Source organism: Pongo pygmaeus, chromosome 8 (assembly GCF_028885625.2).
Source record: "Pongo pygmaeus isolate AG05252 chromosome 8, NHGRI_mPonPyg2-v2.0_pri, whole genome shotgun sequence".
Classification (NCBI taxonomy): domain Eukaryota; kingdom Metazoa; phylum Chordata; class Mammalia; order Primates; family Hominidae; genus Pongo; species Pongo pygmaeus.
In genome coordinates, this window is record NC_072381.2 from 50997064 (window position 1) to 51023552 (window position 26489).

A 26489-nucleotide genomic window follows, 5' to 3' on the forward strand; every position below is an offset into this window, starting at 1 on the left:
CTAGAACTGATGAATCGGAAACTCTGGAATAGGGCCCAGCAATCCATGCTGCAGTAAGCCGTCCAGGTGTTCAGGAGCCTCTGCCATATAGCAGGTAGAAAAATGTGTTTCCTTCTGTAGGTCCAAAGCCAGGGATACTCTATGTTCTGTCTCGATATGAAGCTACGACATGCAATTAAAAGACATAAATCTCCTTCCTACTCCCACCCTCCAGCCAATGTGTTTTGTTTTTATGAGTTCAATAAGAAAACAAGTGGCAATCAGAGATTTTTGTCTAAAAAGTATATTTACAGGTATCAGTTCTCATCCAGCCTGATCTCATCCAATATCATTTATATCCTCTTACATCTAAAGTTTTAGAAAAGGATCTTCACAGTATAAGACTCAGGTGCACTAGGAGTTCTATGATAAAAGACCAAGTAGATCTGAATGTCCAAACTTACTAGAGAAGAAAAGTGGACTCTGGCTATATTTTCAAATTGCATCCAACAGGAAATTAAAGTTTTGAATTTTTTTCACCTTCATCCTTCCAAGTTAATAGAATTAAACCAGAATACTCCATTCTTCCAAAGCCTCTATCCAGGCGAACTTTTACTGTATTACTTCTTGCTTTTCAATGGATATAAAGCAGTATCCTGGTATGCACATTTTGTATACCTGCAAAGATGCAAAACTAAACAGTTCCCTCTGTTCAATATTAAAACAAAAGTCCTGCAAACCTCAGATGGTGAGTGTAATACTTCAGCACTAGCACAAAAGCCTCAAATATAAAAAGATGCCGAGAACACCACTAGCAAACAAAAGTAAGCTCTTGGCCGGGAGCAGTAGTTCACGCCTGTACTCCCAGCATATTGGCAAGCCAAGGTGGCATAAGTTAGGAGTTCAAGACCAGCCTGGGCAGCATAGCAAATTCACAGCTCTACAAAAAAAGTTAAAAATTAGCTGGGCTTGGCGGCACACACCTGTAGTCCTAGCTACTTGGGAGGCTGAGGTGGGAAAGTTGCTTGAGCCCAGGAGTTTGAGGCTGCAGTAGCTATGATCATGCCACTGCACTCCAGTTGGGGTGACAGAGTGAGATCTAGTTATTACATTCTGTCCTGCTCCTGTTTCCACTAAAATCACTAAGTTAAAATGTTTTCATTCAGCAGGATAAAAATTAAGTGAAATTTGACTTTGGTGCTTTGCTAGCAAAAAATAAATAAATAAAGTGAAAGTGACAAATTACTTACTGGGAAGAGGTCTTTGTAACCTCAATGACAGATTAAAGGTTTGTATCCTTAGCCTATAAAGAAATCTTTAAAATTACTCAGAAAAAAAAAATGAATGATTTCCAGCAGAAAATGGGCAATGGAGAAACTGGCACTTCCCACAAGAATAAAAATGGCCAATGAGCAAATGAAAAAGATTCAAAAGCAGTAGAAATCAAAGAAAGGTAATGAAAACAATGAGATTTTCTGCTTAAAGACCAGCAAAGATGACAAACGGAAGGGGGAACCTGGAGCTCTGTCCCTGGTGGTGGGAGCATAAACCCAACAAATTTTCCTATAGGATGATTTGAACATTTCTTTTAAAAATCCTAAAACTTTTATATTATTTTCCTCTAGAAATTCTCCTTCTATGAATTCAGTGCAAAAATCCTCACTCGAGTCCATTAAAATATATATAGAAGGAAATTCACCTCTGGGGTAGCAATGATTCACTTAACATACATCCAGCTATTGAAAGTGATGATGCCAGAATACATTTCTCCCATAGAAACATGCTTAAAATACAGTAAGTGACAAAAGACCATGTATTATGATTCTACTTTTTAAAATGTTTATAGCATAAAAAGTGTGAAAAGCAACAAACCAGAATGTTTTGAGTGGCAAAATTAAAGATTTTTCTTTATATTTTGTCATCCAAATTATTAGAAAAACAATGTGATTTCCTTTATAATCATGGAGAGGTGTTATTTTCATTTATTTATATTTACATTTCTTTTCTTTGTCGTGTTTTTTCTCCTGTATGTATTCCATGTAGGCTACAGAGCTTAAATCCCTGCCTCTTGAGGGAAATCAGCCCATTTTCAGGACATGCAGTACACAAAGCTGCCCCATCTTCCATTTATTTTTATTTTTATCTTATTTATTTATTTATTTATTTTGAGATGGAGTCTTGCTCTGTTGCCCAGGCTGGAGTGCAGTGGCGCATCTCAGCTCACTGCAACCTCCATATCCCGAGTTCAAGCGATTCCCCTGCCTCAGCCTCCCGAGTACCTGGGACTATAGGCGTGCACCACCATGCCCAGCTAAGTTTTGTATTTTTAGTAGAGAGGGAATTTTACCATCTTGGACAGGTTGGTCTCGAACTCCTGACCTCAAGTGATCCATCTGCCTTGGCCTCCCAAAGTGCTGGGATTACAGGCATGAGCCACTGTGCCTGGCCTGTCATATTATTTCTAAACATTTGAGTGACATTTCAATTAAGTTAAATTTAATTCTTACTGACCTGATCTTTTATCCTCTGTTTAATGACACCTTCCAGTTGAAAGGTGTTTCCTCTGTAATCACAGGTGCTAAAGGAAATACAACATGTATTCATTAGGTAGATATCCACTAAACCACGGATTCGCGCATTGTAGTCCTTAGACCCTCAGCATCAGCAACACGTGGGAACTTGTTAGACATGCAAATTCCTGGGCCAGCCCCACACCTCCTGAATCAGAAAGTGGGGAAGGACAGCTATCTGTGCTTTAATAAGCCTTGAGATGCTCCCTGAAGTTTGAAAACTACAGAACTAGAACATATATGGTAGTAAGTGCTCATACTTTATCCAAGGTACTAGGGACTCTTCCCCTCTTTTCCATTCTCTTTTCTGTTGAAATAAAATGAGAGCTTCTTTTGACTTAATGGGTATAAGAAAGAAGGCAATGAGATGACCAGCGTTTCAAGTTAGAGTTCAAAATTTAATCAGTGGACAGTGACAGGATGCAAGCCTTCTAAACAGATTACTGCAAGAAAGCTGATTATAATCCATACATTAGATATCATTAGTGTATTGATGTTAAATTTTTTGGGTGGATTAATGGCATTGTGATTATATAGGAGAATGTCCTGGTTCTTAGACGATATCTGCAAAAGTACTTAACAGTGAAATGCTCTGATACTGCCAACTTACTTTGAAATGATTCAGGGGGAAAAAGGGCACATATACAATCTTCCATATGCAGAAGAGAGAAAACAAATGTGACAAAACATTAACTAGTGAATACAGTTGAATAGCATACAGATGTTCACTGTATGATTTTATCAACTTTTCTGTGTTTGCAAGTTTTTAAAATAAAAAGTTGAGGGAAAGAAACATCACCCCAAATCTTTCTATGAAATGGGACCATAGAAAAAGCGTAGAAGTGAACACTCTGCAGAAGAGCGCACAGCACCCATCCGGACAGCATGGTCAAAGCGCAGCTCTCCTCCAAGAGGCTCTTCTCTGGTCTCTTCTGTGCTGCCACTTCCCCCACACGCAGCCTAACAACTCTTTTTCTAAAGATGTAATTTTTGTCATTCAACTAAGAAAGAGAAAAAAGAATTAGTATACATTTAGAAAATAAAATTACAGTTACATTTGTGAAAAAGCAAAAAATATTTTGAAAAGTGGGGAAGCAAGAAATGTACTGTTCTATAATTCCGTTCTGTTCTTACCATCTTTTTATTCTGCCAATGACTTCCTATTCCTGCTGCCTATGGTGGGTGAGCTGCAAATGATTTCTTTTCCTCATTGATTTAAAATGTCATGTTTATAAATATACTAAACTCCCCCAGAAGCATTTGGGTTTATTTCTGGGTTCTATTCTATTCAAGTGATTTATCTGTTCACAAGCCACTCTCAATTCTGATTATTAGAGCATCCTAAAGTTAAGTAATTGTTGTTTTTGTTTTTGTTTTTAAGATGCAGTCTCTCACTCTGTCGCCCAGGCTGGAGTGCAGTGGCGTGATCTAGGCTCACTGAAAGCTCCATCTCCCGGGTTCATGCCATTCTCCTGCCTCAGCCTCCTGAGTAGCCCAGGCACCCACCACCACGCCTGGCTAATTTTTTGTATTTTTAGTAGAGATGGGGGTTTCACCGTGTTAGCCAGGATGGTCTCGATCTCCTGACCTTGTGATCTGCCTGCCTCAGCCTCCCAAAGTGCTGGGATTACAGGCGTGAGCCACCACATCTGCCTAAGTAATTCTTTGATTAGAATATTAGTATTTGATGGAGCCTGACCCTTTTGACTCTAAACTCAAATTCTTATTATCTCTAACTTCTAAAAAACAACAATTATGACTTCAGTGTATAAAATACCAGCTTTTTCAGCTATCTTACAGAATTCTCTTATTTTCCTAATATCAATTCAGTTTATCCATTCAGTTTTCTCTCCAAACACTACTGTTTTCATTTTAGTATCCCTAATCTTTTTTTTTTTTTTTTTTTGGAGACAGAGTCTCACTCTGTTGCCCAGGTTGGAGTACAGCTGCACAATCTCAGCTCATTGCAACATCCGCCTCCCAGGCTCAAGCAGTCTCTCACCTCAGACTCCCAAGTAGCTGGGACCACAGGCACATGTAACACACCCAGATAATTTTCTATTTTTTTACAGAGATGAGGTCTCACTATGTTGCCCAGGCTGGTGTCAAACTCCTGAGCTCAACTCCTGGGAGCTCCTGAGCTCCCAAAGTTCTGGGATTACAGGTGTGAACCACTGATCCCAGCAGTTTTCCTAATCTCTTATCTTTATCTTTTGTAGTTGCACTGGCTTATTTGGTTATTAACTGTTAATGTTAATTAACGGTGGTAACAGTAATACTGGACATTTTGTCTTATTCCTGATCTTAAAGGGATGTTTGTAGAATTTCACCCATCATGCATGATGGCAGCTCTTGGATAGATGTATTTATAATCCACTAGGAGTAAAAAAAAATTAGAAATAAATACTGAATTTTTATCAAAGGTCTTTCTAACATATATGGATGGAACCGTGTATTTTCTCCTTAACATCTTGCAACCAGGAATCATATCAGATCTTCTAATAGTGATTCAAGAGAATAAGGTTCAAGTGGTTGTGTGGCATAATTTTCCCACTGTGCTATGTTTGCATCACTAGTTATGAATGAGAGACTGTGTGTGTTTTAATGCCACGTTTGTCAGGTACCTTTGTCAGTTTGGGTTTTCATGTTCTAACAGTTTCAAAAGAAAAAAGTTTGAAAGTTCTACTTTATTCTTTATACGTGGAAATTGCAATAAATTATTTGTGATTTACTGAAAACTTCGCTTGAAGCTCTGATATAATTTCATAGCGAAACCAAACCTTTCTTTCTTTTTTGTGGGGGAGGGTGGGAGGAGTGGGATGGGAGGACACTAACTCATTGATAATTTACGTTTCTTTTTCTCCTTTAGAATTTATCTTCCAGGGATAATCTGACAATGATGAATTTAACTTAGATTCACAGATTTTAAAAATAATTCTTTTGATATTCTTGGTATCGTTTATTTGCTTAGTCTCCAGCTCTGTTGCCCAGGCTGGAGTGCCATAGTCCAGTCATAGCTCACTGCAGCCTTGAACTCCTGGAGTCAAGTGATCATGCCTGATCAGCCTCTTGAGTGGCAGAGACTATAGGCTCATGCTACCATACCCAGTTAATTTTTTACATTTTTAGTGGAGACGAGGTTTCACCATGTTGCCCAGGCTGGTCTCGAACTCCTGGGCTCAAGCAAACCTCCCTCCTCAGCCTCCCAAAGTGCTGGAATTACAAGTGTGAGCTACTATGCCTGGCACGGTTCTCATTTTTATTATAATAAAATTTTAAGATTGGATAAATAATGTAGCCCAATTATTGGAGCCAGACTACATCTACTAAAATTAAATGAAATTTCACTTGTCTGAAATCATGACATACTTTGGAAGATATCTTTGTCATGGTATTAATTAAAATTACGGCTATTTGGCACTCACCAAAATCTGTGGAGCACCTTAAAGACATAGGTGGCATCCTTCGGAGCAGTCAAAACAGTTACAAGAAGAGGCTCTCAGGACAGCTTTGTCAGGAGAGACATGCTATACATATAAAGACATAAGGGAGACAGAAAAGAAACAACCATTTTACACACAGGCCCCAAGTTGAAAGCTATAGGCTGGGTAATGCAGGCACTGATTTTTGCAAATCACATGCTTTCCATATGGCATCTCTATATACTGTGCTTTTGCTTTAGAGAGTAGCAGCAAGATTTTCAGTTTTCTGTTTGTTTGTGTTTGTTCGTTTGTTTGTTTGTTTGTTTTAAGACAGGATCTTGCTCCACCACCCAGGCTGGAGAGAGTGATGTGATCATAGCTCACTGCAGCATTGAACTCCTGGGCTGAAGTGATCCTCCCACCTCAGCTACCTGAGTAGCTGGACTACAGGCATACACCACCGTGTCTCACTAATTTTTGTATTTTTTGTAGGGACAAGGTCTCACTATGTTGCCCAGGCTGGTCTTCACTCCTGAGCTTGAGCGATCCTCCTGCTTCAGACTACCAAAATGCTAGGATTACAGGCGTAAGCCACCACACCTGGCCAACATATTTGTTTTCAAAGGATGGTTAATAGTTACCACAAGAAAAATAGGGAAGGCTGGGGCACAGTGGCTCATACCTGTATCCTCAGCACTTTGGGAGGCCAAGGCAGGAAAATCACCTGAGGTCAGGAGTTTGAGACCAGCCTGGTCAACACGGTGAAACGCCGTGTCTTCTAAACATACAAAAATTAGCCAGGCATGGTGGCATGCACCTCTAATCTCAGCTACTCAATAGGCTGAGGGAGAATCACTTGAAACCAGGAGGCGGAGGCTGCAGTGAGCCAAGATCGCACCATTGCACTCCAGCCTGGGTGACAGAGCAAGACTCCATCTCAAAAAAAAAAAAAAAAAAAAAAAAAATAGGGAAGATTTGTTAGTAGTCTGTGAGTTCCACAATCATGTCAAGCATATTAAAAATTCCTTAAATTCCTAACTATCTTTTCCTGTCTTTTTTCAAAAGAGGATTTAACTTCATCAGAATTTTTCTTTACATTTAAAACACTTGCATCTTCAGTTGCCTCATCATCTGGCAAAGCAAAGGTCACTCTTCTCAAGCTTTCTTTACATTGTTTACTGTCTTCACTTTCTTCTAGGTCATCATCTTCATCCCTACACTACCAAAACTCTTATAAAAAGAAATATACTGGTTTCCATTAGAAAAACAAAAGGAAACATATTTTCCCTTAATAAAGTTCTTCTTTTATATGCCTAATGCCACCAAATACTCAGAACTTCCAAAATCATTCAGGTGTTAAGGAAGAGAAGGCATCATCTGAGTGAAATGCTATGTAAGAAATATAACAAAAAGTGTCCAATATATAGAAAATAAATTATTCATCAATCTATAATACAAACCTCCTATCTCACAAAAATAACAGGATATTTTGGGCACAAAACCAAATCAAAGTTCCTGGTAAGAAAGGTTTGATTGCTCATGCCAGTAGTAGTTTTCTTCATTAAATGATCTCTAATATCCCTTTAAATCCAGACTTTCCTCTGGCTATCTTGAGAATATCTGATAGGAGAGAATCTAACTTCTTAAAACAAACATATGTGAAAACCACAAGTACAAATACATGATTGGGCAATTCCAGCTCACAATGTAAAGGATGGTTCAAAATACTCACATTTCAGAAACGCTTAGTTCTTCTGCTGCTTCTTCAGCAATTTCATCATCTTGTTTGAACCAGATCATCATCATGATCACTTGCTATGTCTTCATCACTTTCAACTGGATCAAAAGTCTTTGTACTTCATATTTCTGGAAATTTTATCTGACTAAAATAAAAAGATTTGTAAAACTATTAATTAGGAATAGAAAAATACATCATTAACACATGCATATACATTTGTCTATATACTGTATGTCTACATTACTTTCTAACTTAATAACACTACAAGCCAAAAATAGTTATTAGGTGAAATTGGCAACTAAAAACATTACCATAAAACTATTATAAGAACAACTGGAACAGAAACTGAATGGAAGTACAGATTCATTTATAACTGATAAGATAGAGCACAATATTTCTTAGCTCCAAATCTTCTAACTACAATTACATCTCTCCTAGAAAAACAGAACAAAAGCTGATTTGAGGAGGAGGAAAGTGCTCTCTCTTCTCTCAAAACTTTACCTGAAGTTTTTTACTTCCAAACAGTCCCCCTTGATCTTCATCAGAATCAATATCTTCAAAAAAATCAGCATCTGCCACCTCATCATCATTTTCTTTACGTTCCTCTTCTTTCTCTCCGTTTTCTAAATAGGCCTCCATTTTAGAGAGTTGGAAGAATTTCTCATCTACTATGGACATTTCTCTTGGTTTTCCATGTCCTTTGCTTTGCACCTTGCTCTGCTGTTCCAATGTGTTGATATCAAAGTCAAGGTCAGAATCCTCATCACAGAGAACTGGGCTTTTCCTCAGATCTAATTTGCTTGAGTTTTTTGTTTTGTTTTGTTTTGTTTTTTGAGACGGAGTCTTGCTCTGTCGCCCAGGCTGGAGTGCAGTGGCATGATCTCAGCTCACTGCAAGACTGCCTCCCAGGTTCAGGCCATTCTCCTGCTTCAGCCTCCCAATTTGCTGGGACTACAGGTGCCTATCACCACGCCCAGCTAAATTTTTTTTATATTTTTAGTAGAGACGGGGTTTCACCATGTTAGCCAGGATGGTCTCAATCTCCTGACCTCGTGATCTGCCCACCTCAGCCTCCCAAAGTGCTGGGATTACAGGCATGAGCCACCGCACCTGGCCCCGAATTTGCTTGAGTTTTTAGCTCTCTCACCCATTTCAGGATTGTCACCACCCATATCTGACACGTCCTCCTCCTCCTCCTCTAAATCTTCTAGGTACTCCTGGCCATCAGCCTCTGCCTCTGAACCATCCTCTTCATGCTGCTGTTCTTCACTCTCTGGGAGAAGACTGGTATCTTCGTCTTTGTTTCACTAACTGCATTCTGGAAGCTTTGTAAAATTGCTTCATTTTGCAATTCCAGTTGTTGCAAAGTCTGCTCATCAGCAAAACTTTCTATCACAAGTTTTTGTAAAGAGCTTCCATGGATTCTACCATTCTCTACTATTTTATTAAAGTCGTAAAGCACTTTTGTTAAAGAAGTGAACTTTGATGCGAATCCATCTTGAATCCTATTGGGAGGAATTAAATGAGATTTAGAATTATGGATAATAATTTCACAGCCCTCTTAATTAAAAGAAAAATAAAAACCTCAACTCTTCTGTAAAATCAAATTTGAATGAAGTGTTAAGTATAGATTCTGACCCCAATAACATATAAGCTGATGAGCCACAATGATATATAAAACCTGTCAACCAAGTATTTGTGAATCAGCTGTACAGATTGTTGGCAGGAAAAGCATTACAAATCTATTTGCTTGGAGATATATAGTGAATTAGCCTTAAATTATCTACTCTGCTACGTTATATACCACTCCATTCATTCATTCCCTTACTCACTCAATGATCAACATTTGCTTTGGCTACAGTGGTCAAGGAAAACCTCTCTTAGATGTGACATCCGAGATGAAACTTACAGATAAGTATAGTCTTATAAAGATTGGGAAACATGTATTCCAGGCAGAAGAAACAGCAAGAACAAATTCTCTAAGATGCAACTGAGCTTGGTAAGCCTGAGGAATAAAAAAGTGAGCATGGCTATAGCGTGAAGGAGGCAGAAGGTGAAGTTGGAGAGACTGATGGGAACCAAATTCTGCAGGGCTCAAGGGTAAGAGTTTGCCATTTTAAGTGTAATAAGAAAACATGAGAAGATTTTAAGCAGAAGGATGAAATGATGATTTACACGAAGGAAGAAGAAAGGGAGGAAGGCGGAGAAGGAAAGTAGAGTGATTAGAAGGTTGATGCAGCATTCCAGGCAAAGGATGATGGTGATTTAAGCTGGAGTTAGAGCAGTGAATATGCTGAGTACAGTTTGGAGGTATAACTGACAGGATTGCTAAGGAATTAGATACAAAATAGAGAAAAACGAAGACATCAAAATAGCAGCCTAGTTTTATGTGTGAGCAACTGGAGAGACAGAACTGCCATTTACTGTGATGGGCAAGGTTTGAGTGGTGGAGCATGGGGAAAGGACTTCAGGGGATGGCAGAGTATAGGTGGGTAGAAACAACATTCTACTGTATTTTGGACACAGTGAATTTGTGATGCTGAGAGGACCAAAATTTAAAAAATTGTTAAAAGCCATACAGTGCAGATATCCCAGTTGTGTGCTATTGAATTCCAACTAATCTCAGTCTGTAGTTGCTGTGAGCCAGGAACTCAAGGGAGAGGTTGGAGTTTGAAACATAAATAAGTCATAATTTTATAGGTCATATTTGAAGTTCTTCAACAAAATACACATAAAACGTTTGTGTTGGGAAGAGACATGAAAGTTCTAATTCTCAAGAAGCTTAGTGGGGAGGACAGACAAGTGACAAGTTTGTACTTTCAATAAAGTATGATGGCAGGTAAACACTGAGTGCTTTAGGAGCACAGGCGGAAGGAGAAACCAACACAGTTGTGTGCAAGGTGATGGGGACCGTAATAAGCCTCAAGGGGAGCTTATAGGCGTTAATAACTGAGGTTAGGTTGATTTCAATAGCATTCAACGGAAAGATCCATGCTGTAAAAGTTTTAACAATTTTTAAAATTTTGATAGCCTAGGTCCTCTGAAATGTGGGGAAAGGTGATTTACATTTCCCCTTATCTTCCCCCAGCTCCACAATTTGCCAGGGGTCTGCAACCCGCGTCCACGTGCGACCCCAGTGGCAGGGGAGCCCGGGATCTGCGCACTTATGTGAGGATGCACTCGGGCCAGCCAGTGGCTTTGCTGACCTCCCTCAGAAACCGCTCCAGGGTCTGTCAGCGCCAGGCCCAGGGGCCATGGCTGTCTACAACTCCGGACACAAGCTGCAAGGCAAGAGAGCCACTGGGAAACCACACCGCAAGGATGCACCTAGCGCAACTGGGAGCTCAGAGCCGAAAGTTCCGCGGCTCACAGGTTCAGGACTCACCCCCAGCCAGAGCCAATGGCAGCCTGAGCGCTTTGGCGTGTGCAGTGGGGCGGGAAACAAAAATTGCCACTGGTCAACCCAAGCGCCTTTGAACTGTCTCCAAACTTCCTTTTGTACTTTTCAGGGGGCCACAAAGGATGGCGCCACCTGGCTTTGATTTCTGCTTTAGGTAAAGTGGATGTGTTGTATACAGTAGGAAATCAGCGGCCTTCACCACGTCCCCTGCGGGGTCGCCCGTCCTGCACCGCGCATCTGGCTTGGTCAGCCGCTAGTTGGGACACAGCGGAGTTGGCGCAGGTGCTGAACGCTGCACTGCAAACGCCTTAAGTGAATACGGGGCGCCAGCGAAGGTCGCTGTGGGTCGGCCATGTGGGAACGGAGGCCAGGGGAGAGAAGGAGGCCTCAATGTGGCCAAAGCACCCTGATGATGCGCTCTGTCCCCCGGGCTGCGTTCCGCGGCCACCGCTGGCACCTAGGCACAGGGTACCTTCCAGAATCGCCTCAGCTTAGCGCGGGGACAGCCTGTGCATGAGTCCCACTGCCACCCGGGAGCTGTGCGCCCTGGGCCTGCACCTTCCAGTATGTGAGTGGGAGAGGCAAGGGATCTTGCCCAGCGGGTCCGACAGGGCAGGGACGGAAGTAAGTGGAAGCCAGTAGGTAAGTGTTATTTTATGGCATACCCATAAAGAGGCTGGGGAGAAACCAGAAAGGAGAGCGAGTCTTGTTAAAAAAAATAAAAATAAAAATAAAAATCCAGCTGAACTGCAAGCATGACCAGCATTCTGTTGGGACCACTCAAAGGTCAGTGTTGTAGGGAATACAGAAAGTTAGTTTTCCACGTGCCCTAGTAAGTTTATCCTTGCGTGCATAAATGGAAAGATAAAGCATGTGGATTTAGAAACTTACTTGATTTCTCTCTCCCTTATTTTTTTTAATCGTCTAGATAAAATCACTTATGACACAAACGTGCGTTTTCTGACTCTCACTTTCTTTTCATTCTTTTTTTTCCTCTTTCTCCTTTTATGAGAGGCAAGTGCTTCCCTTAATCTGAGATTAAGTGCCAAGTGGTAAAGCCCCAGAGTTACTCCAGGACATTCGTGGTAAATCCTTCTAGCACCAGAGCCCACGTTCTTAACCATGAGGCATACTCACTTCTTAGGTGATACACAAAATCGGAAGGGGAAAATATAAATTTAAAAATGAATATTCGGGAAAAGGTATTTTTATATCTATTTTTAGAACTGCACACTTTAATGATTGATGGTTTGGGAGGACTATGACTTTCAACAGGCCATATACTTACTGCAAGAACTGAATACAGATAAAGATGCATTTTTGTTTTGTAACTTACACATCTTGGCATAAAGTAAAGGAAAAGCGAAAATAGTATATTCCAAAGACTGGTTTTGATTTGTCCTATTAAAATACTTGAAACTTCATGCCTCCATTTTTGTGTGTGTGTGGTTGAATATATGTAAGGTAAAATTTACGATGTTAACATTTTTAAGTGTACAGTTCAGTGGCTTTAACTACACTTACTTTGTTGTGCAACAGTCACCACCACCCCTCTCCAGAGTTTCATCTCACCAAAACTGAAACTCTGTACCCATTACACGACACCTGCCCATTCTCCTCTGACCCGGCTCTTGGCAACCACTGTTCTACCTTCTCTGTAAATCTGACTACTCTAGGTACCTCATATAATGTGGAATCACATATTGTTTTTCTTTTCTGTGTTTGGCTTCTTTCACTTACTTTCACTTAGCATAATGCCCTCAAGGTTTATCCATATTGTAGCATGTATCAGAATTTACTTTTTTTTTTCTTTTTTTTGAGAAGGAGTTTCACTGTTGTTGCCCACAGTGGAGTGCAATGGCACGAACCCGGCTCACCACAACCTCTGCCTCCCTGGCTCAAGCAATTCTCCTGCCTCAGCTTCCTGAGTAGCTGGGATTACAGGCATGCGCCACCATGCCCGGCTAATTTTGTATTTTTAGTAGAGACAGGGTTTCTCCATACATGGTTATACACTGTAGTTTATTCATGCAAAGCAACCTTTATTGGAATAGTAACAAATTATACATTCCAGTATTCAAAATAATGCAATTCTGCTGCACCATTCTGAAATGGGAGGCAGAGAGACCTGAAACTAAAGAGCTGTGAATTTCTACCAATTGGGGGCCAACCTGAAATAAAAATATCTTTAAAAAGTTAGCTTGATTGTGGGTAACCATTTCATAATTTATACCTATATTAAATCACCACATTGTACACCTTAAAGATACATAATTTCTATGAGTCCTCATGCCTCAAGCTGGACAAAAAGTTGCTACAAGTCAAAGGAGAAAAAATAATAAGAGTTCAACTCACAATAAACTTTTCAGGAACACATTTTTATTAAATATAAAGCTCTGTCTCATTTTAACCTCTTTATTCAGGGTTCTCCACCCAGTTTGCTTGGTCTACACAATTTCACCTTTGGATTTTTATTGTTGGATCATCTCTTCTTTTTTCTTTCTTTCTTTTTTTTTTTTTTTTTGAGGTAAAATTTACATAACAAAATTAGCCCTTTAAAACTGTACAGTTTGGCCAGGTGCGGTGGCTCATGCCTGTAATCCCAGCACTTTGGGAGTCTAAGGCGGGAGGATCATGAGGTCAGGAGATCGAGACCATCTCTGGCTAACACGGTGAAACCCCATCTCTACTAAAAATAAAAAAAATTAGCCAGGCCTGGTGGTGGGCCGTCTGTAGTCCCAGCTACTCGGGAGGCTGAGGCAGAATGGCGTGAACCCAGGAGGCGGAGCTTGCTGTGAGCCAAAATCGTGCCACTGCAGTCCAGCCTAGGCGCCAGAATGAGGCTCCGTCCTCCCCGCCCTCAAAAAAAGTACAATAGCAATGATAACATTCACTGGGTTCATGGACCATCACCTTTATCTATTTCAAAACATTTTCATTGGCCGAGTGCGGTGGCTTACTCCAGAAGTTCCAGCACACTGGGAGGCAAAGGCGGGAGGAACACTTGGATATCAGGAATTCAAGACAAGACCAGCCTGGGCAACATGGCAAAACCCCATCTCCAAAAAAATACAAAAATTAGTCAGGCATGGTGGCACATGACTGTAGTTCCAGCTACTCAGGAAGCTGAGGCAGGAGAATTGCTTGAACCCTGGAGGTGGAGGTTGCAGTGCGCCGAGATTGTGCCATTGCACTCCAGCCTGGGAGACAGAGAGACTCCATTTCAAAAAAAAAAAAAAAGAGACTTTTAATGAAAGAAAGGCAATCTTCCGGTACCACCCCTCCACACCCCCTTCTCCCTTTCTCCCCTCTCCAGACACAATACCTTTACAATATAGTAACTGCTTCCTTTAGTATTTATCTTCATATCACTAAATAATATGCTTCTATTACTGTTTGATTTTTTGGTTCTTTATATTCTCTATTGGCTCCCCACTGTGGGAGATGATATTTGTCTCTTTCAGTGTCTTCCTCGCTCCCGGTGTGTTCTCTCACGCCCTCACCGAATTCCCTTCTTCCCATCCTTCAAGCATAATAACTTTGATTAGATGAATATTGACTGTTTATATTATTATATTCTGTTATTATCACATGTATGATTATGGCAGGGTCCTGTAGTACACTATGATTCCCTTCCCTGCGAAATGATTTTTTGGGGTGGGGGGGTGGTGGTTGAGTAAATAAGTGTGGTTTTGTTTGTTGACTTGATTAGTTATATATGTACCCCAAACCCTCAGTTGCTTTATCTTATCTCAAAAAGTACTGTTTCTTAAAGAATGCTATCAATTTCACCCTCTTTTTTTTTTTTTTTTTTGGAAACAGATTCTCTCTCTGTCGCCCAGGCTGCAGTGCAGTGGTGCGATCTCAACTCACTGCAACCTCCACCTCCCAGGCTCAAGTGATTCTTCTGCCTCAGCCTCCCGAGTAGCTGAGATTACAGGGGTGCACAACCACGACCAACTGATTTTGTATTTTTAGTAGAGACGGGGTTTACTATGTTGGCCAGGCTGGTCTCAAACTCCTGACCTCAAATGATCCACCTGTGTTGGCCTCCCAAAGTGCTGGGATTATAGGTGTGAGCCACCGTGCCTGGCCTCAGTTTCACCTTTTTTAACATGTAAGGGCGTAAATAAATGTGCTTGCCTAATCCAAATTCATTCCTCTCCAAAAAGCATCCAACTCTGGCCGGGCATTGTGGCTCATGCCTGTAATCCCAGTACTTTGGAAGGCTGAGGCGGGCAGACCATCTGAGGTCAGGAGTTCGAGACCAGCCTGACCAACATGGTGAAACCCCATCTCTACTAAAAATAAAAAATTAGCCAGGCAAGGTGGTATGTCTGTAATCCCAGCTACTCAGGAGGCTGAGTATTCTCAAGGAGAATCACTTGAACACAGGAGGCGGAGGTTGCAGTGAGCCGAGATTGCGCCATTGCACTCCAGCCTGGGCGACAGAGCAAAACTCCATCTCAAAAAAAAAAAAAAGCATCCAACTCTCTGAAAGTTGGTTTTGAAGGAGGCTTCTTTCCTACTCCCACCCAGACCCTGCCCCTGAGGACCCCTCACCCCTAAAAGTTGAGGCGTCCAATCATCTGGGAGGAAAAACGGCTTCAATTGCTGCCCAGCCCTACAACCCAGTTCTATTGTTAACTGTTTGTTCTGTGACCTTTGTCACTCCATCTCTTTAAAAGCTGTATGCTGTGGGGTTTTTTTTTTTCCCTTGTTTTTATTTTTGTTTTTGTTTTTGACAAGTTCTCGCTCTACCACCCAGGCTGGAGTGCAGTTGTGTGACCTCAGCTCACTGCAACCTCTGCCTCCTGGGCTCAAGCAATCCTCCCACCTCAGCCTCCTGAGTAGCTGGGACTATACATGCATGCCACCATGCCCAGCTAATTTTTGTATTTTTTACTGTAGAGTTGGGGTCTCACATGTTACCCAGGTTGGTCTCAAACTCCCGAGCTCAAGCAATCCTCCTGCCTTGGCCTCCCAAAGTGCTGGGATTATAGGCGGGGATTACGGCTGGCAAAAGTTGTGATCTTTATGGGATGGGAAGAACATGAAGAAAGTAGAGACTTGCTTGGCTGGCTAGATCTTGGGAGATTTTGTTGCCATCCTAGGTCTTCGGCCTCTCTTACCTGGCGCTGCTGCAGACATTTCAATCACAGCTCACAATCCTGATTTCAGCTCTCCCCTCCCCCATCACAAGACAACCAGGAGCTTTATTAGAAAGTCTAAGCCTGACATTGTGATCTGTACAATGTGCCTCCCCTGGGAGCCTCCACCCTCCACTGGCCTCTGTTTGTGACATTCACCTTGATGTCTGAGTGCCAAGTTCCTCACTTTTGGTGTCCTGCAGCAACAAATCAGATGAATACAAAAAATTACATAATTCCTAGGAGCTAACCAGGGCAAAAGTGAAGACCAATCATCCAAGGAAAAAGGATATAGATTATCTATCACCCCTGGTTCAAGTTAATTAAAGAAATGCAGGCTGATTATGGACTCAAATACAGCCTGATCCAGAAGTGTGGGGGAAAAAAAATGCCAGCTCCAGCAGCTTTGTCCTCAGACCCTGAGGTTTGGAAGCAAAGTTCACATTTACTGTCTCCATTCTGATGGAGGCCACCTGTGGTCGGCAGGTGCATTGGTTTGCTCTGCACATGCATGAATATAGCCTCAAGATCTTCCCCAGCTTCCCACCCCATCCTTCCTGCAGAGGTCACTATATGTTTGGATAGATTCCAGGGTGTCGCAGGGCCATGTTTGCCAATGGGCGGGGGGGGGGGCACTACTATGAAAAGACTCTGCACTTGGGGCCCTCAGGGGTACCCCTGTCTCCATGAGCCTCCTTTGGCAGGACAGGCTGATCCTGCTGTGCTAAGCCTGGTCATCTCACTTCCACTCCTATTCTGGGCCAAGCACTTCTGGTGCCTCAGGCTTCTGCCCCTGTGCCAGCCTGTGGGTGGTATAGGATTCTGAGGTCCACGTTGGGTTAGAGCTGTAGGTCTCAGCCAGGAGACACTGTCACAACTAGGGAGAAGGTGCTGCTGGTATCCAGTGGGTCGAGACCAGAGATGCTACTAAACATGCTCCAATGCATGGGACAGCCCTCAGAACAAAGGTCTATCTAGTCCCAAATGTCAAAGAGAAGCTCTGGCTTAGGGGAAGGGGCATCCTCCAGAGAGCACGGCTTTAGGCTTTCAGCCCCTCTAAGAATGAGGGTTCTTGCTTTTTTTCTCCATCTCTCATTGGCCCAGATATAGGGGAGGGAAGAGTTAGACCAAGGTAGGATCCAAGTACTCCTGAACCTCTAAGCCAAATGTGGTTCTCCAAATAGCACAATTTCCCCTAAAAATGCAGTCTGAAATGGAATGGATGAGAAACATGCTTCCTTCCAACTTCCAGTACATTGGCTCTAAAGCTCATCTTAAAAATATGACAAGGCATTCACTGTAGCACTGTTCATAGTTCATAACTGAAAAAGATTTTTTAAAACCCTAAATGTCCACTTATAAGGACCAGATAAATTATGATACATTCATCCAATTAAATTATATGCAGTTGTTGAAAGACTGAGGTAGCTCTAAATATAATGATACGAAACAATCTCCAAGACATATTATTAAGAATACCAAGGCCAGGCACGGTGGCTCACACCTGTAATCCCAGCACTTTGGGAGGCCCAGGTGAGAAGATGGCTTGAGCTCAGGAGTTTGAGACCAGCCTGGGCAACATAGTGAGATCACATCTCTACAAAAATAAAAAATTTAGCCAGACATGATGGTGCACACCTGTGGTCTCTGCTACTTGGGAGACTGAGGTGGGACGATCGTTTGGGTCTGTGAGGTCGAGGCTGCAGTGAGCTATGATTGTGCCACTGTTCTCCAGCTTGGGTGACAGAGCAAGACCCTGTCTCAAGAAAGAAAGAGGATGTGGCCGGGCACGGTGACTCACGCCTGTAATCCCAGCACTTTGGGATTAGCCAGGTGTGGTGGCGGCTGCCTATAATCCCAGCTACTCCGGAGGCTGAGGCAAGAGAACTGCTTGAACCTGAGAGGCAGAGGTTGCAGTTAGCCAAGATCGTGCCATTGCACTCCAGCCTGGGCAACGAGTGAAACTCCGTCTCAAAACAAAACAAAAACAAAAACAAAACAACAACAAAAGAGTCTGTGTTTTAAAAAAAGAAAACAGTATCCATAATATATTATTACAGAAAAAAAAAAAGCTGAAAAAAATAAAAATAAAGTTGCAGAACAATGTGATTTGGGGGAAAATTTGCATGCAAATAAATTTGCAAAGAAAAAAGACTAGAAGGATACACACAAAAGCATTCATATTGGGTACATCTGAAGAGTGGAAGTAGAGGTGGGTGTGGGAGTGCATTTTTGCTTTATGCAAGTCTATAATGCTTGCTTTCTCTTTCAACAAATGTGTGTATTCCTTTTGTCATAAAAAGAAATTAATCGGCCAGGCACAGTGGCTCATGCCTGTAATCTCAGCACTTTGGGAGGCTGGGGTGGGACCTGAGGTCAGGAGTTTGAAACCAGCCTGGCCAACATGGTGAAACCCCGTCTCTACTAAAAATACAAAATTAGCTGGGCATGGTGGCACGTGCCTGTAGTCCCAGCTACTCAGGAGGCTGAGGCAAGAGAATCACTTGAACCAGGGAGGTGGAGGTTGCAGTGAGCCAGGATTGTACCATTGCAGTCCACCCTGGGCAAAAAGAGCAAAATTCTCTCTCAAAAAAAAAAAAAAAAAAGGAAAGAAAGAAAGCAATTAATAACAACTGCAACCTTAAAGCATGAGAAGCCAGAGCAGGAACCACTGAGTCAGTTAGTCTTGGAGGACAACGATATACATTAAACACAGTGTTGGAGGGCCACTGTGGTGAGAGGTGAGAATAATGAACAAATAGTGCCTGCAGCACTAAAGGCTCTGGCTGATTTAGAAGGAGATGGGATAAACTGAGTCAAACACCAAGGAGAAAAGAGGGAACTCACTTCCATATACAATTGATCTCAGGACATCATTGAGTCTACAGCCTGGCTGGAAGTCACCCCCATTGGGATAGATGTCAATGTGGCCCATGGGCATGTAAATACCAGTGCTCAAGCTGAAGGAACACGTGTAGGTGTGGGGGACATCCACAAAATCTGCATCGTCAGGGGAGAGCCTCTTGTGGATGTCCGCCCCTTCAAACATGGGCCCAGCAGGATCCGAACCTGCAGCATAAGGGGGCCCCAAACCAGCTATGGCAGGTGCACCAAGTCAGTGAGTCCTGATTACAAGTTAAGTCTGAGTTTGCAGAATGAAGATGTCTTCTGACCCCAGCCCCGAGTATCAAGATATGGAGAGCATGGAAGAAAATAAGAGATCCATTTCCATATGCAATTGACCCCAAGACATCATTGCAGAAATTAAATTCTATTGTTATGGAATTTATACTTTCTTCTGAAGCTTTCATGTATCCCGACACCTCAGCCAAACCCTGTAAACCAGCCACAAGGTTCATGCTGCCACCAAGGAACTGCTCCTGTTAAAACTGAAGCAGTTCTAGAAATGCTGAAATGCCTGAAACTAAGCCATTTGTCCCATTCATTCTGCCACTGAGCACCTTTCACGTCCTTAATTTTAGCAGAATTTTTACAGAATAACTAAGCTGCCTACATCCTTCTGGAAGGAGAACCCAGTCTCCCCAGACTGAGCTATTTGTACTTGGACTTATTCTTCACCTTCCCTTAGTTATGAGTCAGGCCCAGAGGTGAAACAGCGAGAGAGAAGAGGACATCCAATACACTGAGAATCCACACATCAGGCCCCCAGAATTCCTCTGTTTTGCAATCACAGTAAGAAAACCTTTCTGCCTCCAAACATTTTGTGTTGAGCAGGCAAGTGGCACTGTTGAGAGCACTGGTTCTCATATTTGAAATTGCACAAATAGCACTGGGAGCTTGTTAAATTTAAATTCCACCATATAGCTACAGAAAATTCTGAAAGGACACACAAGCAACTAGTTACCTGTATGCATGTGTGTCGAGGGAGAAGGTGGGAAAGGGAGCTGGACAGGTAGACAGAGCAATAAGAGAGACTTTTCACCATCTTTTGATTTGAAAACCACATTAATGTAAAACCATTCCAAAAAAGAACTTGCAAACTATACAATGCAGATTCCCAAGTCCCTGACCTCCTAGAGATTCTGGTGGGTAGATATGAATTATGGAGCCTAGAAATAGATATTCAATCCCCAGATGATCCTAAAAGTAGGTATTCTGTGGACCAAATATTGAAAAACTTCCCCGTGCTTCACTATCATTTATAAAATGGAACCTGAATTTATACCTTAATTCATACAGTCCATGTGAGATCTTAAGAGTTTGAGTGCCCATCAGTATTAGCTACTGTTACCAAGCCCAAGTGATTATGGGAACCAGATTTATCGCAACCAGAATGGCTCTTTGCCCCACAGACACGCAGGAAGGACCTGGAGAAAGTTAAGAGATGAAATGTGCCAGGAAGGAAGGGCCTCTAGAACAGTGGTTCACCACCACAAGTGGTTTTGCCCCCCAGGGGACATCTGGCAATGCTTGCAGACCTTTTTGTTGCCCCCATTCTGATGGAGAGAGTTGCTAGCATGTAGCAGGGCCAAGGCAGGAAACAGATAAACATCCCACACTGCACAAGTCAATCCCCCCGACACACACACACACACACACATACACACACAGCCCACACCACAACCTTACCTGGCCCCAAATGTCAATAGTTCATAGGCTGAGAAACCCAGGTCTCGAAACACCAAGGCTGGGCAGAGATGTGACCAATAAGAGTCCTGAAAGGAGCAAATGGTTAACTGAACTGTGTTCACCAGGGGCACATTAGAACCAGGAGACTTGAGAGGGTAATTTCAGGATAAACAAGAGGTAGAGCTACGGTCTAGAGTGGACGGTCAATTTGCAGAACTCATAACTCATGAGAACTGGTAGAGGCTGAAACGCTACATAGTTTCCAAAAATTTAGATAACTTTATTTGCAACCAACACAGAAAGGGAGCCCAGGCTGCTTGAGGGTTCATCCCTAGCCCAGGACCCAAAAGAAAGAGGGCACAAAAGCAGTGTCCTCCCAGAATAGCCCATGACAACCCATCTCAGAGGCCGCAAGGACCATGGTACTGACACAGAGGCCTCTCCCTGCCTCTCACCATGTCCCCTGGAGAAAAGAGAAAGACAGAGCCACATTCTGCTTTGCAATCAATACGAGAGAGAGAGGCTCTTTGTCATGGAAACCAGGCTGTGCTGGAGGAATGCAGGTGGTTGATGGGGCTTCACAGGCTGGCTGGCAGGCAAGGCTTGGCCTTCACCTACCCAGCTGGAGCCTGCCTGCCCTGCTCTGACTGTCCCTGACACATATCTGTGGCCCACAGATTCAGGGCCACAGTGGCACATTTAACTTTTTTAACTAGGGATGAATGAGAGGGAGAACTGCCCCCTTAAATAAAGGGGAGGTAGAGAACCTCCACTTCTTCCATTCAGTCATAGTCTGCTCCAAAGTTGCTTTGTCCAGCAAATGGAGCACACACACATGCAGGCATGCAAAACTTCTAGGGCTGTGCATTCTGGCCTGGCAGGGCAGGGCCTGCTGTAGTTCAACAGCTACTTTTTTTTTGACAGAGTCTCACTCTATTGCCCAGGCTGGAGTGCAGTGGCACAATCTTGGCTCACCGTAACCTCTGCCGCTTGGGCTCAGGTGATCCTCCCACCTCAGCCTCCAGAGTAGCTAGAATTACAGGCATGTACCACCATGCCTGGCTACTTTATTTCTACCTACAGAAGAGAGGTGGCATGGCATAGCAGTGAGGTGCATGAGATCTGGAATCTGACAGCATGGGTTTGAGTCCCAGTTCTGCTACTTTTAGGGCCCAGGATATTAGGCCCTTTGCTTAATCACTGAGTCCTAGTTTCCCCATCTGTAGACTGTCCAGGGTTGCTACGTGGCTCAGAGATAGCATAAAGTAGCTGTCATACATGAGGTATTTGACATTAGCTAGCATCTAGCCTACACATAGTAGATATTAAATTCACATTTCTTGAATAAGTTCATCTGTTTGCTTACCTGTTTATAGCAAACAAGACACACGTTCAATTACAAATTTATGACCCCTTTTCTAGTATATCACAGACTTCTCTCAGAAGCCTAAGAGGGTAAAACTCTAACTAACCCCTATCCCACACCCTCTGGCCCAAGCAAGATTGGGGCTCAGGTATCCCCTTACAAGGCCCAGGCTAAGGACTGCCTGGTGGCCTTGGCATAGTGGCATCGCTGGACGCAGGACTGCATGCAAGCCTCAATCTGTCCTCTTACCAGTTGTGATCACCTGGTCCACAAGTCCATGAGAAGTCTACCTACTAAAGGGAGAGGAGAGGACACAGCCTCCCCCATCAGACACGCACAATAGTGTGTGTCAGATAAGTCAAATAATCCTGAGGTGCTGCTTGGCAACTGGACAGAGGCCAGGCCCCTGCTCCACAGAGAAAAGCCAGAGGGAAGGGGCTGTGCTCAGGGCATGTGGCCCTCATGCTCCATGCAAGCATCTCAGAGCACTAATTAGCATTCTTCTTCCTGGCTCCCCTGCCATCCTCAGGAGAGAAGCCCTCACCCCAGTGGATGCCACTCAAATAGGCAGGGGGAAAGAACCGGAAAGGTCCTTCCCTAGCCTCATCTCATTTCAGATTTAGAAATAGAGAAAGGCAAGATCTGCAGTTTATCATTGTTACTGACACCCTGGGCCTGACTCTGGTGTGTGCTAAAATTTGAACTCAGCCTCCTGGATCTGAAACATCACACCTCTCATTCAGGGGCTAGGAAGAGGTGCTCAGACAGTGGAACCCAGGTGGCTTCAGGTCAAACTGCTTTGCGCCAACAAGGGGTTAATGAGCAGTCATGGCTGGCCACACAGTCATAGCCCACTTTGGGCAGCTCAAGCCGCACAGTCTAGGAAATCAAAAATAAAGCTCTCAAGCTGAGATGAATGAAATCATAGGGTCAACAGGCATGTGCGTGCATGCGTGTTTGTGTGTGTGCATGCACTTACTAGACTCAAGCCTAGGGACAAGATTCAGGACAGCCAGGAAAATCTCACAAATACTCTTTTTAAAAGTCTACCATATCGGCCAGGCACGGTAGCTCACACCTGTAATCCCAGCACTTTGGGAGGCTGAGGCGGGCGGATCACGAGGTCAGGAGATCGAGACCATCCTAGCTAACACAGTAAAACCCCGTCTCCACTAAAAATACAAAAAAATTAGCCAGGCGTGGTGGCGGGCGCCTGTATCCCCAGCTACTCAGGAAGCTGAGGCAGGAGAATCATGAACCCAGGAGGCAGAGCTTGCAGTGAGTAGAGATCGTGCCACTGCACTCCAGCCTGGGCAACAGAGTAAAACTCCATCTCAAAAAAAAAAAAAAAAAAAAAAATTCTACCATATCAGCTTGTCACTGAAACCTGAAATTCTACCTTAGCCCAGGCTGACTTCATGGTGCCATTTCCCTACAGACTGTCATTATATGAATGAATAAATCCCTGGCTGGTCAAAAGCTTCTGAAGCTGAGTGCTAGAGCTCTTTTTTGTTGAAGTTTGTCATGGGCTTTTCAACGTGAATTGCTCAGCTAGGGCACATAAAAAGCCCCAGTGCCTTTAAACAGGGCTATCTCTATACAAACAGGAAGGCGCTGTGCCAAGGGCAGCTGGCAATCCAGGCCGGCTGCCTGCTCATAGGTTCTTGGAGCCAGTCAAGTTGCTTTAGTTAAGCTCAGCTCTCACTGCAGGACAGCCCCCTCCAGGCAGTGGTTGACCAGCGTAATTAAATGTAATTTGAGGTGTCCTTAAGAGCCAGTGGAGCTGGGCTTTGCCCCCTGGAGAGCCACTTTCTGAAAGCCCGCTGTGTGCCAGCATTAATACCACCCTGCTGGAGTCCAGATTGCCCCTTAGTGAATGTCTGTTACATTCTTCGCGGCTGTCTGAAATATAAGCAGCACACAAGGAAAAGGGGGAAGAGGGTTTGGAATCCAGAAACACCAGAATTCTTTCTAATTGAAACAAAGGGAATTAAATCTTGTGTAAAGCCGGAGAGCTCCCTCCCCGGGCTCACCATCCATCTGTGAATGATGAAAAGGGTTTTAGCTGTCATGTTGAAACCTCAGTCTGCTAAGGACTGGCTGTGGCTGAGGAGAGGTAGCATCCTTCATGCTCTGGGTCCTTGGAGGTGCAGAGGTTAAACCTCACAGAGGGTTTGACCTCAGCCTGTACAGCTTTGGGTTTGTGGAGCTCATCTGGGGAGAGAGAACAGAGCGTAGGTACATCTAGCAGACTTGGGGAGTGAGAGACCTGAGGTCTGGTCCTAGTTCAATTGTGAGCAAATTGCTTAAGCCATCTGGGTTTCAGTTTTCACATCTGCTGAATGTTTCCTTTTCACCTCCCAGAAAAACTGTGAAGATATTATTAAAAGGACATCTCATCTATGCTTAATGAGTATTAATTAGTCACTAGTATTAATTACTGTCACTCTGAAATAAATAGATCTCCCTCTTGCTTTTCCCTCTTCTTTCCTATCAAAAGGAGTTCTCTCCTCCCTAGTTGTTGTTGTTTTTTTTTTTTTAGATGAAGTTTCACTCTTGTTGCCCAGGCTGGAGTGCAATGGCACAATCTTGGCTCACTGCAAACTCTGCCTCCCAGATTCAGGGAATTCTCCTGCCTCAGCCTCCTAAGTAGCTGGGATTACAGGCGTGCACCACTACGCCCAGCTAATTTTGTATTTTTAGTAGAGATCGGGTTTCTCCACGTTGGTCAGGCTGGTCTCAAACTCCCGACCTCAGGTGATCCACCCACCTTGGCCTCCCAAAATGCTGGGATTACAGGCATGAGCCATCATGCCCAGCCCCTTCCTACTTTTAGAGTACGGGTCCTCAGTTCTTTTTCTAAAATGCTTGGGACCAGGTGAGTTTCAGAATTCAGAAGTTTTCAGATTTCAGAAAGGCATTATGGAGCATACACCATATATTATATAATGCTGCCATTGGGGTCTGAGCTATCCCCTCTGGATCAAACACCCTAATATTTCTGCAGAGAAATACATAACCACTCACATTTGAGGGCAAACGTAAAGATAATCAATAGCCTTCTGTCATCTAGGCCAGGTTTTTGCTGCCAAATGAGTTCAGATCAGGTAAGGCCAGGTCTTGCTGCCCAACAAGTTCCCAAACACATTTTCCAATTTTGAGAGATTGTGGATTTTGGAATTGGAGGCAAGAGGCTGATGATCTGTTGGAAAATAGGCTTCCCCAGTGTTCCCATCTAGGGAACCTCGGGCATCCTCAGCACTCTTTCCAGTGGTGGCATGTGCCAGGCATTCATCCAGTTTGTTAAGTGAATTACTAAAGCCATGGAGAAACTCCTAAGAGCAACAAGATCCCCCCTTCCAGCTTCACTGATCATGCACAGGCCACCTAGGAGATGGCCCTGCTCCCACAGCACAGCTCATGTCACTGATGGCCCCTGCGGCTTAACACTAGGTAGGTGCTGTCATCATGACACTGTTTCAGAAAGTCATAAATGGACCCCACCCAGCACTCTTTCAGTCATCCTGGGATGCATCACTGGATAACTGGTGAGGAAGTTAGAGTATCAAACTCTCCTATAACCCAGCAGGGAAAGATGCCAAATGACCATCTTGGAGTTAATTTATCTGAGAGTTAAGAAGCAAAAGGAAAAAGATACCAAAAGGAAAAAGATATAGCAGTGGAGAGGGTGGAGGGAAAGGAGGGGGAGAGAGGGAAGAAGACAGAAGATATAAGATGGACAAGGTTCCAGAAAATGCTGCTGAATGCACATGAGCAGAAATCAGGTTAACTGTCATGAAAGTAATGAACAAAAAGCCCCAACCAGCAGAAATGTGAACCGCGGACATAACAAGTTCGACAACTCCCCACCTTCTACCCAGATAGCCACTCATGCAAAGACCAAATGAGGAAGTCTGGGAGAAAAGGAGGTTGCTGGCTTCCTGAGACAGATCTGTGGATAAACGCACATAGAGACAAAGACTCTTCCCCTTGGCCTCTGACCCGCTCTGACCCCAAAGTTCTCTAGCTGCATTCCTACTACTTTTGCCCTGGGTCACTTCAGCCTCTGAGACTTTCTGATTGTTCTTCACCCAGATGTCCTCATGCCTCCTTCTCTCACCCCCTTCAGCTCTTTGCTCAATGGTCAACTTCTCCATTAGGCCTTCCCTGACCACATTGTAAAATCGCACCACCTTCCCCCACCAGCATGCCGCACCTTCCTCCTCTGCTTGACTTTTCTCCATAATACTGAGCACCATTGATGTTTTAATCAT

The 26489-nt window shown here is 43.4% G+C and overlaps 1 pseudogene; it reads right to left on the minus strand.

The window, feature by feature from the left end:
* Window positions 1–26489, minus strand: LOC129045022 (U3 small nucleolar ribonucleoprotein protein MPP10-like; annotated as a pseudogene).